This window comes from Pistacia vera, unplaced genomic scaffold (genome assembly GCF_008641045.1).
Source record: "Pistacia vera cultivar Batoury unplaced genomic scaffold, PisVer_v2 Contig196, whole genome shotgun sequence".
NCBI lineage: Eukaryota > Viridiplantae > Streptophyta > Magnoliopsida > Sapindales > Anacardiaceae > Pistacia > Pistacia vera.
In genome coordinates this window covers 620,237-640,169 of record NW_022195997.1, presented here as the reverse complement: position 1 = coordinate 640,169, position 19,933 = coordinate 620,237, and the positions used below count along the sequence as shown (strand labels likewise).

Genomic DNA, 19,933 nt, shown 5'->3' with positions numbered 1-19,933 from the left:
ATATTTTCGTCGCAAAAAACGTTTCCCAATGAACAATTTGTTGCGTAGCCAGATGGATTTTGTGTCGTTGTTTATATTTTTCGTTGCCAAAAACGTTTCCTGACGCACAATTTGTTGTGTAGCCAGATGGATTTTGTATCATTTTTTATATTTTTGTCACCAAAAAGGTGTTACGATGGGCCTTTTGTTGCGTAGCTAAACTTCGTTGGCGTTGCTTTATATATTTTCGTCGCAAAAAAAATTTATGGTGTCGTGCATTTGCATTGCAAAATACTTTTGGTTACATTTTGTATTATTTTCATCTCTTAAAAGTATCCACGGCGACATATAGTTACGTCGCGAAACAATTTGGGTGTTGCTTTTTTTATTTTTGTCGGCAAAAACATTGTATGACGAATTATGTTGTCACTATGTCCATCGTCAATTTGCTTCCTGCCATCTTGTGTGAGGATTAGAAGGTCTGCGAAACTATTAGCAACCAATTTCATATTTCGTCGCTAATAGTTACCTTTGGCGACGAATTTTGAAATTGTCGCTAACAAAATCATAGCTAAAAGCCATTTTTGTTGTAGTGCATGGGGCTGTTAAGTTACAATTTTTCCATGTTTGGTTTCACCCAATACGGCAACTATTGGCGCCAGGTTCGCAAGATTGCCACAGTTGAGCTTCTCTCAAACCACCGTCTTGAGAAGCTTAGAAATGTACGAGAATCTGAGGTAAAAACTAGTTTAAAAGAGTTATACGAGGGTTGGGTTGAGAAGAAGAGTATTGCTAGTGGGAATAAAGTGTTGGTGGATATGGGAAAATGGTTAGGGAACGTGAGCCTTAACATGATTCTGAGATTAGTTGTAGGAAAGCAGTGTATAGTTTGGGAGAAAGAGAAGAGAGTACTAGATGGAAAGAGGAACTGACGAACTTTATGGCATTGAGTGGTAAGTTTATGTTGTCAGATGCGTTACCATATCTCAAGTGGTTGGATATAGGAGGAGACAAGAAGTTAATGAAGAAGACGGCTAAAGAATTAGACATTCATATTCAAGAATGGTTGGAAGAGCACAAGAGAAAAGAAAAGGGAGATCAAGAAGATTTTATGGATGTGTTGATGTCCATTTTCAATGATCCAGAGTTGTTTCCTGGTCACCATCCTGATACCCTTAATAAAGCTACATGCCTGGTAGGTCTTTATTAACTAATTTTATAATTGTCTAATTTCTTTTTTTTTTTTTTTTTTTTTTTTTTTTTAGTAATCGGGGTTGTCCAGACGAGTTTGCACACACCTCAACTAATTATTTGGGACTCTGAAATTGACGATCAAGTAAGCCTCTTAATGATCACCCTTATTAAGACTTGTAGGGATTCGAACGCAAGAGCTCATGAAACCTCTTTTGTTCTTTTATCATTTGGCCACTCAATAGTGGTTAATTATTACATTGTTACATTGATTATTTTTCTCTTACTTACCTTATATATATAGTGAGGTTCAGAACACCTTACCTTCTATTTAAACTCATAATTTATTAATGAAGGAAACGCATTTTAACACTAATTATTTTTCAATTTTAACATGTTGGCCAACAATACTCCCTCTCTACAACTTTGCAGACTCTCATCTTGGCGGCCACAGACACCACAACAATTACGTTGACATGGGCTCCCTCTTTACTTATTAACAACCTAGATTTTTAAAGAAAGCTCACCATGAATTAGACATCCAGATTGGTAAAGATAGGCAAGTGAAGGAGTCGGACATAAAAAAATTAACATATCTCGAGGCCATCCTCAAGGAAACCATTCGTCTATACAAGCACGTAACCACATTGAGACTTGTGGATTCAATTGAATCCACTTAACTTTTAAAAAGTTTAAAAAATATTAATATTTTATAGATTTTATAATTTTAACCTCATTTAACTTCACATTGATCTCACAAAATAAATTATTAATTAACACTTTTTTAACTATTCTCTTCTCTTCATTTCCTCTCATTTTCTCTTAAATTATATTTTTCATTTTAGTTGGCTATTCAAGAAAGACTACCCTTTTGGATTACAAGGTAAAATGATGCTCATTTTATATTTATATTTTTTTACTTAAAATTCTTTTCTTTTAGCTTTTTTAATTGATGAAAGATCAAGAGTTATAAGTTTTTTTTTGAGTTTAATAAATGAGTTTGAAATTAGAAGATTGAATTACTATATTTTGATATAGGTTTTGATTTAATCTTTTCTGTTAAGGTATGGGTTAATTCGTTGTTGTTTTAAGTTGGGTTTGATAAATTTTGGTTAGTTATTAAGTTAATTTTGAATGGTTTAAAGAATTGATGAAACCCTAAGTTGTAGAGATTTGAAGATTATACAACGTGTTCATAATATATAAAGTCATCGAGGACAATTGTAAAATTGATAATTTGGTATGTATAACTTTTAAAATTATATTTTTATGTTTATTACTTCGGTATATATTTTATTATAAATTTATAAATTTTGATATTTTGAACCAACTCAGAATCTGGCTACGCCCCTGCGTCTATATCCTGCTGCTCCACTCTCGGTTCCACACGAATCAATGGAAGACTGCACCGTTCTTGACTACTATGAACCAGCAGGCACACGGCTTTTTCTCAATCTTTGGAAGATTCATCGTGATCCTGGTGTTTGGTCGGAGCCTGGTAAGTTTCAGCCAGAAAGGTTTCTTACGACGCATAAGGATTTTGATGTGAGGAGCCAGAACTTTGAATACATGCCATTTAGTAGCGGGAGAAGAATGTGCCCTGGAGTGTCGTTTGCCCTTCAAGTTATGCAACTTACACTTGCTTGTTTGCTGCATAAATTTGAATTTGCAACCCCGTTTGATGAGGTATTGACATGGGTGAAGGGATGGCAATAACTTTGGTTAAAGCCAATCCACTCGAACTTCTTCTCACTCCACGACTTTCTTCTTCTTTATTTGGTTAACTCCAGTGATGGTTAATGTAAACCATTTCGTCAATAATATGTATCTACCTGTGTTGTAATGGATTAATTCAATCAAAATGCATTTGACATTCTAATATTAATATTTGAAAAACTTATAATTAATTTATTAATGATATTATTCTAAATTCTTTGTGAGGCCACCGTAAGAATGTTAATATTACAATTAACTCATTAATGATGTTATAATATAAAATATGAAAAACATCAATTAGCGTCCCATGAGGATTCTTTAAATTCTTTCTTTATAGTAACAATTAAGAATTTCAATTAATTAATTGAAAGGAAAGCTAAGAAAACAAAAAGAAAAGAATAAATCATAATTGTTGGCAAGTTGGTTAACTTATAATTAACAATTCAATGTAAAATAATAATAATAAATAAGAGGGTTACTATTAATTGGAGACTTGGAGTTCACTTATTTTAAAAATCTAAAGAGAAAAAGTACCTTATTTTCATTTGTATCAATATTCAAACATTTCTATCAATCAAAGGTCATTCTTTTTAGTAATATATATATATATATATATATATATATATGTGTGTGTGTGTGTGTGTGTGTGTGTGTGTGTGTGTGTGTGTGCGCACTGATAAAAATGTGTAAAAAATGTGTTTATTTATTGATAGAAAAGTATCTATTGATTAATAAAAATGTCTGTTCATTGAGTCAAATGAAACTTAAATCATTTTTCTTTTAATTTTTAGAAAAAGTGTTTGTATGACTTGTAGATGCAAAAAATCTATGGTTACAGAAACAGGGTCTAATCCCAAGAGGTTGAGGCTAGAGATGGGCAGGGACTATTCCCAAGCAGGCCCGGGCCTGGGCCCGTTTGAGACTGGTCCCAAATGGGACCAGTTGCTCATTGGCCCCATGAGCAAAATGAGGACCCGGACTAGTCCTAAGGACTGGTCCTAGGAGGACTGGTCCTATGGGCCCAAGACTGGTCCTATGGGCCCAAGACCGGTCCTAGGACCAGTCCTATGGGCCTGGACAATTTTTTTCCCCCTGATCTTTTTTTATATTTTGGGGGCGAAACGAAATTTTGTAGGGGGTTTTTAGTATTTTTTAGGGGTAGATTAATAAGTTTCTAAAAATTTAATTAATTTTAAAAAATAATAAAATAAGTAATTAATTAATAGTTAATTTTAATTTTTAACATAAATTCACGATTCACACATTCACGCTTCACAAATAAACAATTAAATAATTTTTTTAATTAAATTATTCATTTTCGTCGTCAACAATATTTACATCATTCAAATCTGTATTCCTAAAGAGTTCAAGTAGTTCAGGATCTTCAGGGTGTTGTTGTAGTCTTCTTTCTGCATGAGTCAAATGCCGTAAACACGTTATCACTTCAATCATCTCATCGGTTAAAGAACATTTTCTGTCTTCAACAATCTGACCACTCGTTGAAAATGTTGACTCGGATGCAATTGTAGAAACTGGCACAGATAAAATGTCACGTGCCATTTGGGCTACAATTAGGAATCGACTTTCATGTTGGTTCCACCATTGAAGAATATCCATATCATGTTGCTCCTTCATCGTCATAAAGGACAGGTCCACTTGTAGGTAGCGATTCAGCTCATTTGATCCATGTATGTATGAGCTGGAGCTGCTACTTCTGCCACGTTCCACATACGTCCACTTGCTCGATCCTTGACGGAGGGCTGCATTAAGGTCCGGATCCTCTCTCCTGAACATTCCACTTCCACTTCCACTTCGATTGTACTTGTTCTCATATAAAGAAATAAGGTTATCCAATTTTTGTTTAAAGTCAGTCAAATAAGACGTATAATCATGTTCTAAATGCTGGCCTATATCAGTAATTATACAGTTAACTACGTGTAATTTAAACCTGTGATCTAGAACAAGGCCTAATCCATATAAGAATGGAATATCTAACCAATATCTCTTATATTTTTCTTTCATATTTAAAACAAATTCACTTAAAATGTTATTATATCTGTATTGAGCAAATTTTTTAGCAATTTGAAGTAAAATATCTAACACTAAATTAGTAGTTGGATAATAACTACCATTTAATATATTAGTAGCATCATAAAAAATTTGAAGAAATGAATAAAAAAATTCACAAACTGCCCAATCATCATAGTTGACAATTTCCTTTGGACGGTTCTGCCGGTTGACAAAATCTGTAATTTGTTTCGCGGTTGACAAAGCTTTTTCCAACATCAAGTAGGTAGAGTTCCAACGGATAGGCATGTCTGTACATAACTTGAAAGGTTGAACCGGTGGGTCCTCTTGCTTACAATATTTGACGTACTCCTGCCATCTTTTATTGCTACCGTCGACGATAAATCTGATAACTCTGCGCACCCTCTCCATTTTCGAATTTATATCATCTAAACCTGCTTTAACTATCAAATTGATGATGTGGCAAGCACATCTCAAGTGAAAAAATTTACCTTCACCACGCGGATCCAATCTCTTTATTTGAATAAAGAGATTGCCACGGTGTTAGCAGCTGCATTATCAAGTGTTAGTGCTACAACTCTATCAATTAATAAATATTCTTGCAAAACTTCAAGAATTGTAAAATAAATAGTTTCAGCACTATGTTTTTTATATAATGGTTTAAAACCTATCAATTTTTGTTGTAAACCCCAATTATGATCTAAGAAATGTACTGTGACAGTTAAAAAATCGGTTTTTGATATACAAGCCCATATGTCTGATGTAAGTGCAATAGATATATTCCTAAAATTTTGAAATTCGTTTTTAAGTTTATTATTTATTTTGTTATAAAGTTTTAGTATATCTCTTCTACTTGTACTTCTACTAACAGGGGTATATGCTGGACAAAATGCAGTTTTAACCATATTAACAAAAAAANTTTTTTTTTATATAAATTTTGTAAAATTTTATTTTAGCCCTCGTAATTTATGTTTATTTTTAAATTGGTAGAGGGTTTTATGTAATTATGTAGGAGACTACATTGAAAGAATCCAAAAAATTTTGGGCCCAGGTCTGGGACTGGTCCCAGGCCTTGGATGAGGGCCTAGTGGAGGGCCCGGGCCCTCCTCCTTAGGCCTGGTCCCATTTTGGGACCAAGCCTCCTAGGACCGGTCCTTGAGACTGGGCTTTTGGGCCCAGTCCCAAATGCCCACCTCTAGTTGAGGCTACTAACAATCCGTTGGACCTGTACACACGAAGAGATGAGTGTGAAGCTTACAGGAAACACCGGGGTGGTGTTCCATAGGCACTCCGACGCTCAAGTCAACAAGGCTAAAAAGAAGCGATTTAATAACAATTAAGGGAAAAAAGGAGTACAAGGAGTTTTGTCGGAGATCAAAACTACAACGAAGGCGTCAGGTTCTTGGGAGCAAGAATTTAGGAACAAGTTGGTGGTTTTGAGTTTTTTTTTTTTGTTTTTTTGGTGTTTGGAAAGAAGCAAAAATCGTTTCTGCAAGGGGGCTTCAAGATATGCGATACCTTCATTCGGCTCGATAGGTTTTGAATATATTGCAAGTCGAATGAATCTAAGTAAGGGTTTTGGGATTTTGGCTCGAAAGTCGGTTCTAGAAAGATGTTTTAGACATTCTAAAACAAGCCCAAGACACACATGGATATTTAAAACATGAAATACCTTCCAAAGAGGCAATTAGACATGCACTAATGCACATAAAGTCCCAAAATGTGATCTGTGCATGAATAAATAATAAACATGGGAGATGCGTTTTAATGCTTCAAAATATTATGTTTCATGCTGAACAAATATAATATGATATGCGAATGATTCCTAGATACTTTCAATGGATTTAAAATGAAGAAAAGTAAAGAAAAACTTTCTTATCATGGTGAAACTTTCTGATTAACGATGTCAGTTAGAGGGAGTTTCGTGCCTCCTCTCATGTTGCAAGTCATTGTTGGCAGATGATTGTCAGAGCCTTACGGTGAGGTTGAGACTACTGACAATCCGCTGGATCTGCACACGTAAAAAGACAAGCATGAAGCTTACGGAAAACATAGAGGTGGTGTTTGCTGTAGGCACTCCGACGCTCAAGTCGGTGAGGCTGAAAGAGACAATTTAATGAAAATTAGGGAAAGAAAGATTATCAGGAGTCTTGTCAGAGGCCAGGACCACGACGAATGTGTATAATTCTCGAGAGCAAGAATTTAGGAGTAAGGAGGTGATTTTGAGTAGTTGATATTGAATATTCGATCATGGATCCCTTATGAGAGGACAAACCCCTGTTTATGTAGTAGTCATAGGATCTTCAAATCCTAGTAGGACTCTGAGTCCATAATGATAGAAGTTTAGTAAATAGGAAAATCTTTGATTTACTTGCCTTTTGAAATAATAAGAGTCCTAATTCATATAAGATCCAAGATCTTAAGTCAATTAGGATATAGATGGATCTCCTAAGAGAATTAGGACAATAGTGAAATAAGGAGTGGATGTCTTTAGGGTTTGAATAGAACACTGGACCCTTAATAGATAATATGGACTAATGGGCCTATCTGGGTTGGGTCATGGTCTTGAGCCATGTTGTAGATGTTACACACTTAGGTGTCTGATAAGGTACGAGACGATTTTTTGCCCATACATGACTCTCAATAAAACATAAGTTAAACTAAGATAATATGGTAAAATATATATATTATATTAAAGGATTTAAGTACAACATATATTCATTATTATCATGACACGGTATTTCTTCGGACTGAAATAGGATTTTTCTTAGAGTGAATGACATTTTTCCACCTAAAGTTTGCCATAACTACCCTATCACCCATAAACTTTGAAAAAAGCATTTTCCCACCCATCATTACATTCCGATAGAGCTGGGTATTTGGGACCGGCCCCAAAAGCCTAGCCCCAAAACCTGGTCCTAGGACCGATCCTTGAGAGGATCGGTCCTAGGAGGCCTGGTCCCAAAACGGGACCAGGCCTAAGAAGGAGGGCCCGGGCCAAATTTTTTTTGTATTTTATCCTTTTAGTCCCCTATAAAATTACATTAAACCCCTTATTAATTAAATAAGTATAAATTACAAGGGTTAAAATGAAATTTTACAAAATTTATTAAAAAAAAAAAAAGGTATTTTAACTTTTTATAACCGTTGGCTGCTGCCAAAGGTTATAAAATTTTTTATAACCGTTGGCTGCCAACGGTCACAGCACCCAACGGTTATAATTATATTATTAATTATAGCAGCCAACGGTTATAATTATATTATTAATTATAAGTTTTTTTTTGAGTTTAATAAATGAGTTTGAAATTAGAAGATTGAATTACTATATTTTGATATAGGTTTTGATTTAATCTTGTTCATGTTAAGGTATGGGTTAATTCGTTGTTGTTTTAAGTTGGGTTTGATAAATTTTGGTTAGTTATTAAGTTAATTTTGAATGGTTTAAAGAATTGATGAAACCCTAAGTTGTAGAGATTTGAAGATTATACAACGTGTTCATAATATATAAAGTCATCGAGGACAATTGTAAAATTGATAATTTGGTATGTATAACTTTTAAAATTATATTTTTATGTTTATTACTTCGGTATATATTTTATTATAAATTTATAAATTTTGATATTTTGAACCAACTCAGAATCTGGCTACGCCCCTGCGTCTATATCCTGCTGCTCCACTCTCGGTTCCACACGAATCAATGGAAGACTGCACCGTTCTTGACTACTATGAACCAGCAGGCACACGGCTTTTTCTCAATCTTTGGAAGATTCATCGTGATCCTGGTGTTTGGTCGGAGCCTGGTAAGTTTCAGCCAGAAAGGTTTCTTACGACGCATAAGGATTTTGATGTGAGGAGCCAGAACTTTGAATACATGCCATTTAGTAGCGGGAGAAGAATGTGCCCTGGAGTGTCGTTTGCCCTTCAAGTTATGCAACTTACACTTGCTTGTTTGCTGCATAAATTTGAATTTGCAACCCCGTTTGATGAGGTATTGACATGGGTGAAGGGATGGCAATAACTTTGGTTAAAGCCAATCCACTCGAACTTCTTCTCACTCCACGACTTTCTTCTTCTTTATTTGGTTAACTCCAGTGATGGTTAATGTAAACCATTTCGTCAATAATATGTATCTACCTGTGTTGTAATGGATTAATTCAATCAAAATGCATTTGACATTCTAATATTAATATTTGAAAAACTTATAATTAATTTATTAATGATATTATTCTAAATTCTTTGTGAGGCCACCGTAAGAATGTTAATATTACAATTAACTCATTAATGATGTTATAATATAAAATATGAAAAACATCAATTAGCGTCCCATGAGGATTCTTTAAATTCTTTCTTTATAGTAACAATTAAGAATTTCAATTAATTAATTGAAAGGAAAGCTAAGAAAACAAAAAGAAAAGAATAAATCATAATTGTTGGCAAGTTGGTTAACTTATAATTAACAATTCAATGTAAAATAATAATAATAAATAAGAGGGTTACTATTAATTGGAGACTTGGAGTTCACTTATTTTAAAAATCTAAAGAGAAAAAGTACCTTATTTTCATTTGTATCAATATTCAAACATTTCTATCAATCAAAGGTCATTCTTTTTAGTAATATATATATATATATATATATATATATATGTGTGTGTGTGTGTGTGTGTGTGTGTGTGTGTGTGTGTGTGTGCGCACTGATAAAAATGTGTAAAAAATGTGTTTATTTATTGATAGAAAAGTATCTATTGATTAATAAAAATGTCTGTTCATTGAGTCAAATGAAACTTAAATCATTTTTCTTTTAATTTTTAGAAAAAGTGTTTGTATGACTTGTAGATGCAAAAAATCTATGGTTACAGAAACAGGGTCTAATCCCAAGAGGTTGAGGCTAGAGATGGGCAGGGACTATTCCCAAGCAGGCCCGGGCCTGGGCCCGTTTGAGACTGGTCCCAAATGGGACCAGTTGCTCATTGGCCCCATGAGCAAAATGAGGACCCGGACTAGTCCTAAGGACTGGTCCTAGGAGGACTGGTCCTATGGGCCCAAGACTGGTCCTATGGGCCCAAGACCGGTCCTAGGACCAGTCCTATGGGCCTGGACAATTTTTTTCCCCCTGATCTTTTTTTATATTTTGGGGGCGAAACGAAATTTTGTAGGGGGTTTTTAGTATTTTTTAGGGGTAGATTAATAAGTTTCTAAAAATTTAATTAATTTTAAAAAATAATAAAATAAGTAATTAATTAATAGTTAATTTTAATTTTTAACATAAATTCACGATTCACACATTCACGCTTCACAAATAAACAATTAAATAATTTTTTTAATTAAATTATTCATTTTCGTCGTCAACAATATTTACATCATTCAAATCTGTATTCCTAAAGAGTTCAAGTAGTTCAGGATCTTCAGGGTGTTGTTGTAGTCTTCTTTCTGCATGAGTCAAATGCCGTAACCCACGTTACACTTCAATCATCCTCATTCGGTTAAAGAACATTTTCTGTCTTCTTCAACAGATCTGACCACTACTCGTTGAAATGTTGCTATCGGATTCAATTGTAGAAACTGGCACAGATAAATGTCACGTGCCATTTGGCTACAATTGATGAACGACTTTCATTCATGTTGGTTCCACCATTGAAGAATATCCATATCATGTTGCTCCTCATCTGTCTCCTTCATCGTCAAAGAAAGGACAGTCCACTTGTAGGTAGCGTTCAGCTCATTTGATCCGTATGTATAGTGAGGACTGCTGCTACTTCTTTCTGCCACGTTCCCATACGTCCACTTGCTCGATCCTTGACAGGGGGCTGCATTAAGGTCCTTCCTCTCTCCTACTCCTCTCTCCTACTTCCGACTTACCCTTTCTGTTCTCCTCGTCTCCTGAACATCCACTTCCACTTCCACTTCGATTGTACTTGTTCCATATAAGAAATAAGGTTATCCAATTTTTGTTTAAGTCAGTCATAAGACGTATAATCATGTTCTAAATGCTGGCCATATCAGTAATTATACAGTTAACTACGTGTAATTTAAACCTGTGATCTAGAACAAGGCCTAATCCATATAAGAATGGAATATCTAACCAATATCTCTTATATTTTCTTTCATATTAAAACAAATTCACTTAAAATGTTATTATATCTGTATTGAGCAATTTTTGCAATTTGAAGTAAAATTCTAACACTAAATTAGTAGTTGGATAATAACTACCATTTAATATATTAGTAGCATCATAAAAATTTGAAGAATGAATAAAAAAATTCACAACTGCCCAATCATCATAGTTGACAATTTCCTTGGACGGTTCTGCCGGTTGACAAAACTGTAATTTGTTTCGCGGTTGACAAAGCTTTTTCCAACATCAAGTAGGTAGAGTTCCAACGGATAGGCATGTCTGTACATAACTTGAAAGGTTGAACCGGTGGGTCCTCTTGCTTACAATATTTGACGTACTCCTGCCATCTTTTATTGCTACCGTCGACGATAAATCTGATAACTCTGCGCACCCTCTCCATTTTCGAATTTATATCATCTAACCCTTGCTTAAACTATCAAATTGATGATGTGGCAAAGCATCTCAAGTGAAAAAATTTACCTTCACCACGCGACCAACTCCTTTATTTGAATAAAGAGATTGCCACGGTGTTAGCAGCTGCATTATCAAGTGTTATGCTACAACTCTATCAATTAATAAATATTCTTGCAAAACTTCAAGAATTGTAAAATAAATAGTTTCAGCACTATGTTTTTTATATAATGTTTAAAACCTATCAATTTTTGTTGTAACCCCCAATTATGATCTAAAAATGTACTGTGACATTTAAAAAATCGGTTTTTGATATACAAGCCCATATGTCTGATGTAGTGCAATAGATATATTCCTAAAATTTTGAAATTCGTTTTTAAGTTTATTATTTATTTTGTTATAAAGTTTTAGTATCTCTTCTACTTGTAGTTCTACTAACAGGGGTAATTGCTGGACAAAATGCAGTTTTAACCATATGATAAAAAAAGGATTTTCAGATAAACAAATGGGAGAGTCCGTGGCAACTATAAATCTTGCTATTTCCTCTCGTGCAACATGTGCATTGTATTGCCATGTTGAGAGAGTTGAGGATTGTGGATTAAATTAAGTTGAGTTTGAATTTGTCTACCTGATCCACTTGGAGATGCATTTATTTGATGATGCTTCTTCTCTACGTGTCGTCGCATCGTCGAAGTCCCCTTCTCAGCGCCAATAATGGTTCCACGGAAATTACATATCTCACACGATTCTTCCCCCTCCCCATTTGTCTTTGGCCGTTTTGATTTGGTGAAGTATCGTCACTCATCGAACACGACCTCTTTGACGGTCGGGGGGGTTAGGCTATGCCCGTACCCGTTGACTCATAGCTTGCATGTTTTGGCTACACCTCATCCCGACCGAATGTGGTTGTGGAATTGCAGCTGCTTCCTCTGGAGGAAATGGTGAAAATGGATTGAAGCCTTTCATTTCTTCGATGGATGGAACGTTAAAACTCATTTAGGGAAGCCATTATAATTTTATGATAAAATAATAAGTAATTAAATGAAAAAATTAAATAATAATATGAATTATGATGATATTGAAAAATAGAAAAAAATTGAATAATATAATAAATAATATGAATAAATTATAAATATAAATATAATTAAATGAGAAATTGATTGGAGATTTGGAGTAGAGAGATTGAGAGAATGAGAGATTGATTGGTGTGAAAAAATGAAAGATTTTAGGGTTATTTATAGTGTAATTGTGTGTGTGTGTGTGTGGTGTGGTGTGTGTTGGGGGGGTGGTGGGGGTGGAGGGGAATGAAAAAAATAAAAAAGGTTATAATTTATGTTATAACCGTTGGTTGGCATGTGATCGTTGCCAGCCAATGGTTAAAAAAAAAATATAACTGTTGCTGCTGCCCAACGGTTATTAATTTTTTTTTTTTTTTTTTTTTTTTTTATATAAATTTTGTAAAATTTTATTTTAGCCCTCGTAATTTATGTTTATTTTAAATTGGTAGAGGTTTTTATGTAATTATGTAGGAGACTACATTGAAAGAATCCAAAAAATTTTGGGCCCAGGTCTGGGACTGGTCCCAGGCCTTGGATGAGGCCTAGTGGAGGGCCCGGCCCTCCTCCTTAGCCTGGTCCCATTTTGGGACCAAGCCTCCTAGGACCGGTCCTTGAGACTGGGCTTTTGCCCAGTCCCAATGCCCACCTCTAGTTGAGGCTACTAACAATCCGTTGGACCTGTACACACGAAGAGATGAGTGTGAAGCTTACAGGAAACACCGGGGTGGTGTTCCATAGGCACTCCGACGCTCAAGTCAACAAGGCTAAAAAGAACGATTTAATAACAATTAAGGGAAAAAAGGAGTACAAGGAGTTTTGTCGAGATCAAAACTACAACGAAGGCGTCAGTTTTCTTGGAGCAAGAATTTAGGAACATTTGGTGGTTTTGAGTTTTTTTTTTTTTGTTTTTTTGGTGTTGGAAAGAAGCAAAAATCGTTTCTGCAAGGGGGCTTCAAGATTCGCGTACCTTCATTCGGCTCGATAGGTTTTGAATATATTGCAAGTCGAATGAATCTAAGTAGTTTTTTGGGATTTTGGCTCGAATCGGTTCTAGAAAGATGTTTTAGACATTCTAAAACAAGCCCAAGACACACATGGATATTTAAAACATGAAATACCTTCCAAAGGGCAATTAGACATGCACTAATGCACATAAAGTCCCAAAAGTGTATCTGTGCATGAATAATAATAAACATGGGAGATGCGTTTAATGCTTCAAAATTTATGTTTCATGCTGAACAAATATAATATGATATGCGAATGATTCCTAGATACTTTCAATGGATTTAAATGAAGAAAAGTAAGAAAACTTTCTTATCATGGTGAAACTTTCTGATTAACGATGTCAGTTAGAGGGAGTTTCGTGCCTCCTCTCATGTTGCAAGTCATTGTTGGCAGATGATTGTCAGAGCCTTACGGTGAGGTTGAGACTACTGACAATCCGCTGGATCTGCACACGTAAAAAGACAACATGAAGCTTACGGAAAACATAGAGGTGTTGTTTGCTGTAGGCACTCCGACGCTCAAGTCGGTGAGGCTGAAAGAGACAATTTAATGAAAATTAGGGAAGAAAGATTATCAGGAGTCTTGTCAGAGGCCAGGACCACGACAATGTGTATATTCTCGGAGCAAGAATTTAGGAGTAAGGAGGTGATTTTGAGTAGTTGATATTGAATATTCGATCATGGATCCCTTATGAGAGGACAAACCCTGTTTATGTATGTCATAGGATCTTCAAATCCTAGTAGACTCTGAGTCCATAATGATAGAAGTTTAGTAAATAGGAAAATCTTTGATTTACTTGCCTTTTGAAATAATAAGAGTCCATTCATATAAGATCCAAGATCTTAAGTCAATTAGGATATAGATGGATCTCCTAGAGAATTAGGACAATAGTGAATAAGGATGTATGTCTTTAGGGTTTGAATAGAACACTGGACCCTTAATAGATAATATGGACTAATGGGCCTATCTGTTTGGGTCATGGTCTTGAGCCATGTTGTAGATGTTACACACTTAGGTGTCTGATAAGGTACGAGACGTTTTTTGCCCATACATGACTCTCAATAAAACATGTTAAACTAAGATAATATGTAAAATATATATTATATTAAAGGATTTAAGTACAACTATATTCATTATATCATGACACGGTATTTTCTTCGGACTGAAATAGGATTTTTCTTAGAGTGAATGACTTTTTTCCACCTAAGTTTGCCATAACTACCCTATCACCCATAACTTTGAAAAAAGCATTTTCCCACCCATCATTACATTCCGATAGAGCTGGGTATTTGGGACCGGCCCCAAAAGCCTAGCCCAAAACCTGGTCCTAGGACCGATCCTTGAGAGGATCGGTCCTAGGAGGCCTGGTCCCAAAACGGGACCAGCCTAAGAAGGAGGGCCCGGGCCAATTTTTTTTGTATTTTATCCTTTTAGTCCCCTTAAAATTACATTAAACCCCTTATTAATTAAATAAGTATAAATTACAAGGGTAAAATAAATTTTACAAAATTTATTAAAAAAAAAAAGGTATTTTAACTTTTTATAACCGTTGCTGCTGCCAAAGTTATAAAATTTTTATAACCGTTGGCTGCCAACGGTCACAGCACCCAACGGTTATATTATATTATTAATTATAGCAGCCAACGGTTATAATTATTATTAATTATAAGTTTTTTTTTTTTTCATTTTCCCCCCCCACAACTACACTATAAATACCCTAAAACTTTCATTTTTTTCACACCAATCAATCTCTCATTCTCTCAATCCTCTACTCCAAATCTCCAAGCAATTTCTCATTCAATTTATATTTATAATTTATTCATATTATTTATTTATATTATTCAAATTTTTTTCTATTTTCAATATCATCATAATTTCATATTATTATTTAATTTCTTTTCCTTTTAATTATTTATTATTTTATCATAATTTATAATGTCTTTCCCAAATGAGTTTTATGTTCATCCACCGAAGAAATTGAAGGCTTCAATCCATTTTACCCTTTCCTCCGAGGAAGCAGCTGCAATTCCACAACCACATTCGGTCGGGACGAGGAGTAGCCAAACACATTCGAGCTGCGAGTCAATGGGCACGGGCATAGCCCAACCCCCTCGACCGTCAAAGAGGGTCGTGTCCGATGTTTGGCGATACTTCACCAAATCAAAACGGCCAAAGACAAATGGGAGGGGGAAAATCGTGTGGGATATGTATTTTATGTGGAACCATTATTGGCACTGAGAGGGGACTTCGACGATGCGACGACACGTAAACAAGAAGCATCCCCAAATAAATGCATCTTCAAGTGGATCAGTAGACAAATTCAAACTCAACTTAATTTTAATCCACAATCCTCAACTCTCTCAACATGGCAATACAATACACATGTTGCATGAGAGGAAATAGCAAGATATATAGTTGCTACGGACTCTCCCTTTGTTTATCTGAAAATCCTTTTTTGTTAATATGGTTAAAACTGCATTTTGTCCAGCATACCCCTGTTAGTAAAGTACAAGTAGAAAGAGATATACTAAAACTTTATAACAAAATAAATAATGAATTTCAAAATTTTAGGAATATACTATTGCACTTGCATCAGACATATGGGCTTGTGATCAAAAACTGATTTTTTAACTGTCACAGTACATTTCTTAGATCATAATTGGGGTTTACAACAAAATTGATAGGTTGTAAACCATTATATGAAAAACATAGTGCTGAAACTATTTATTTTACAATTCTGAAGTTTTGCAAGAATATTTATTAACTGATAGAGTTGTAGCGCTAACGCTTGATAATGCAGCTACTAATACGCGACAATCTCTTTATTTGAAAAGAGATTGGATCCGCTTGGTGAAGGCAAATTTTATCACCAGAGATGTGCTTGTCACATCATCAATTTGATAGTTAAAGCAGGTTTAGATGCTATACATTCAAAGATGGAGAGGGTGCGTAGAGCTATCGGATTTATCTGTCGGCGGTAGCAATAAAGATGGTAGGAGTACGTCAATATAGCCACCGGTTCGACCTTTGAAGTTATGTACGTACATACCTATCCGTTGGAACTCTACCTACTTGATGTTGGAAAAAGCTTTGCCAACCGCAAAACAAATTACAGATTTCGTCAACCAGAAGAACCATCCAAGGAAGATGTCAGCTATGATGATTGGGCAGTTTGTGAACTTTTTTATTCATTTCTTAAATTTTTTTATGATGCTACTAATACATTAAGTGGTATTTATTATCCAACTACTAATTTAGTGTTAGATATTTTAGTTCAAATTGCTAAAACTTTTGCTCAATATAGATATGGTAACATTTTACGTGAAATTGTTTTAGGGAAGAAATAAAGAGATATTGGTTGATATCCATTCTTATATGGATTAGGCATTTTTCTAGATCCTAGGTTTAAATTATCCGTAGTTAATGGTGTAATTACTGAGTTAGGCCGCATTTAGGATATGATTATACGTCTTATTTGATTGACTTAAACACAAATTGGATGAACTTTTTTTCTTATATGAGAACAGGTACAATGGAAGTGGAAGTGGAAGTGGAACTCTAGGAGAGGCGATCAGGACCTTGATGCAGCCCCCTCTAAAGGATCGAGCAAGTGGCGTATGTGGAACGTGGCGGAAGCTCCAGCTCGTACATACATGGACCAAATGAGCTGACTCGCTACCTACAGGTGGACCTGACCTTTATGACGATGAAGGAGCAACTTGACATGGATATTCTTCAATGGTGGAACCAACATGAAAGTCGATTCCCCATTATATCTCAATGGCAAGTGACATTTTATCTGTGCCGTTTCTACAATTGCATCCGAGTCAACATTTTCAACGAGTGGTCGGATTGTTGAAGACGAAGATGTTCTTTAACCGATGAGATGATTGAAGTGATAACGTGTTTACAGGATTGGACTCACGCAGAAAGTAGACTACAATAGCACCCTGAAGATCCCGAACTACTCGAACTCTTTAGGAATACAGATTTGAATATGTAACTAGTGTTGACGATGAAATTGAAGATGAATATTTAATAAAAAAAATTATTTAATTGTTATTTGTGAAGCGTGAATGTGGGAAATGTGAATATTACATTTATGTTAAAATTAAAATTAACCGTTAATTTATTATTTTTTAAAATTAATTAAATTTTTAGAAACTTAATAATCAACCCCTAAAAAAAATACTAAAACCCCCTATAAAACTTCATTTCGCCCCTAAAATATAAAAAAATCAGGGGGGGGGGGGGGGGGGGAATTATCCAAGCCCAGTAGACCGGTCCTGGGCCCATAGGACAGTCCTGACCAGGCCTAGGCCTGGTCCGGGTCTTGGTTTTCCTCTGGGCCTGGGACCGGTCCCAGGCCCATGAGTGACTGGTCCCATTTGGGACTAGTCCCAAATGGGCCCAGGCTTGGGCCTGCAAGGGACCGGTCCCTGCCCAGCTTTACATTCCGACATTGGTTTTTACAGCAAAAGGGCATTCTTGTTAGTTCACAGAATATATATTATAAGGTTAACATTACTTACACCCTTGAATTACAAACAGATAAAGTTTCTTTCACCAACTTAAAAATTAGTTATTTAAACTCTTATCTTCAATTTCTATAATTACAATGAAGATTTCACTTTTCAAATGTGTTTCTAAAATTATTATATGTCAACTAAATATTTATAAAACTACAACACAAGATTTCATTAAAATTGTATATATTTTATGAAATTATATAAAAATATAATTAAAAAACTGAAAAAAAAAATGTAAAAAAAAAGAAGAAAAATCGAAGGAAAAAAATTATGAAAATTTGAAAAATAAAAAAATGGAAAAAAAAAATAGTTGGTCAGAATCGCTCCGAAGACTCCAACCAACCATTTTTTTTTTTCAGTTTTTAAATTTTTTTTCAAATTTTTTTATTTTAATAACTGATTTTATTTTTAAATATTTAAAAATTGAAAAATGTATAAAAAAATAAAATTAAAATATTTGAAAAAAGTAAAAGCTAGCAACTTCAGCAACGAAGTCGATGCTATTGGCCTCGATGGCCAGCGTGGTTAGATCAAGGCCCTTGATCAGGGTAAGCATGGCTAGATCAAGCCCATGTCGACCTTGATCTGGCTAGGCATTGCCAAATCAAGGTCGCATTGTCATTGTTTTAAGTAGGCCATGTCAGTCGAAAAAGGCATGATTTGGTCCATTGTGGCCAAATCGGAGCCACTCCAAGCCCGATGACCTGGCGTGGCATCAATCTGGCCATTGTCGGGCCAGAACAAAGCCTGCAATGTTGGTCAAGCTTCTTTTTTAAGTTTTTTTAAATTTATTAACCCTAAAATTAATATAAACCAAACTAGGGGTGAAAAATACATTTAATAAAGTTTGGGTGAAAAAATGTTATTCATCCTCGTAAAAAATTCTAAAGCCAAATAGTAAAGGGTATTAGTCTTTTTGTAGCTTTTCTCAAAGTTTGTGGATGGAAAAAGTAATTGTCGCAAACCTTGGGTGGGAAATTGTTATTCACTCTTTTTCTTATTATCTATTGCGTCTAAATCTACTTATCCAATTGAATCCAATCAAAATTCAGCCGGAATGAAACTGTGAATTATTACACGTGTCATTTTTATTTTGCACCCTAATTTCCAAACACACAAAAAAAAAAAAAAAAAAAAACATGGAAATTTGGAAACCCAACGGTCTAAAAAAACAGTCTGAGAAGATCCTTGGTCTTCCTCTTGTCTCCTTTTGCGCGGCGCCTCCCATCTGTTTGATTTCTCCAAAGACTCAAACCATATAAACATAGCATTTCTAATCTTCACTTCCTCTCTCTTCTTGTTTCTTCACAAACCCATTTCCATTTTTCCTTTATTTGGATTTGGGTTTGTGTTTTAAACCTGTCTTCACACGTTCTTCAAACCCAGCATTTTTTTCTTTAAAGAGGTACCCATTTGTCTTTCCCTCTCATGTTTTCTTTTCAACTTCATTTTGTTCGTGGATTGTAGTTTGAACCATTTTTCTTTGGTCTGTGTTCTTACATTTGCAATGTGGTGGATTTATTATTGATATTCTTATTTACTGTATCTTAATGTGTTTCATTTGTGATTTTCTTAGTTCTGGATTCATATTGTTGAATCACATGTTTTAATTGCTAATTTATAGTTTCTTTACATTTAATGTAGCGATAATTCAGTTTATTATAGATGATTAATCTCTGGGTACCTCAACATGGTTACTTTTTTTTGGGAAAATTTGGTGTTTACATCATTAACATGTTCTAGAATTTAATCATATATGGCAAAAGTGATTGCAAAGATACAATTTTTTCTAATTGAGATTGTTTATTGCTTGTTCGCAGGTGTCATTGTGGATAATTGGTTGAGGATCCAGCCATTTTGGTTTTTGGACATTTAATTAAACAATTTTGTAGTTGATTTTCAAA

At 34.8% G+C, this 19,933-nt stretch overlaps 1 pseudogene; it reads left to right on the top strand.

Annotated features, from left to right (window-relative positions):
* The first annotated feature begins 575 nt into the window (after window positions 1-575).
* LOC116127874 lies at window positions 576-9,000 on the top strand (annotated as a pseudogene).
* The last annotated feature ends 10,933 nt before the right edge of the window (window positions 9,001-19,933 follow it).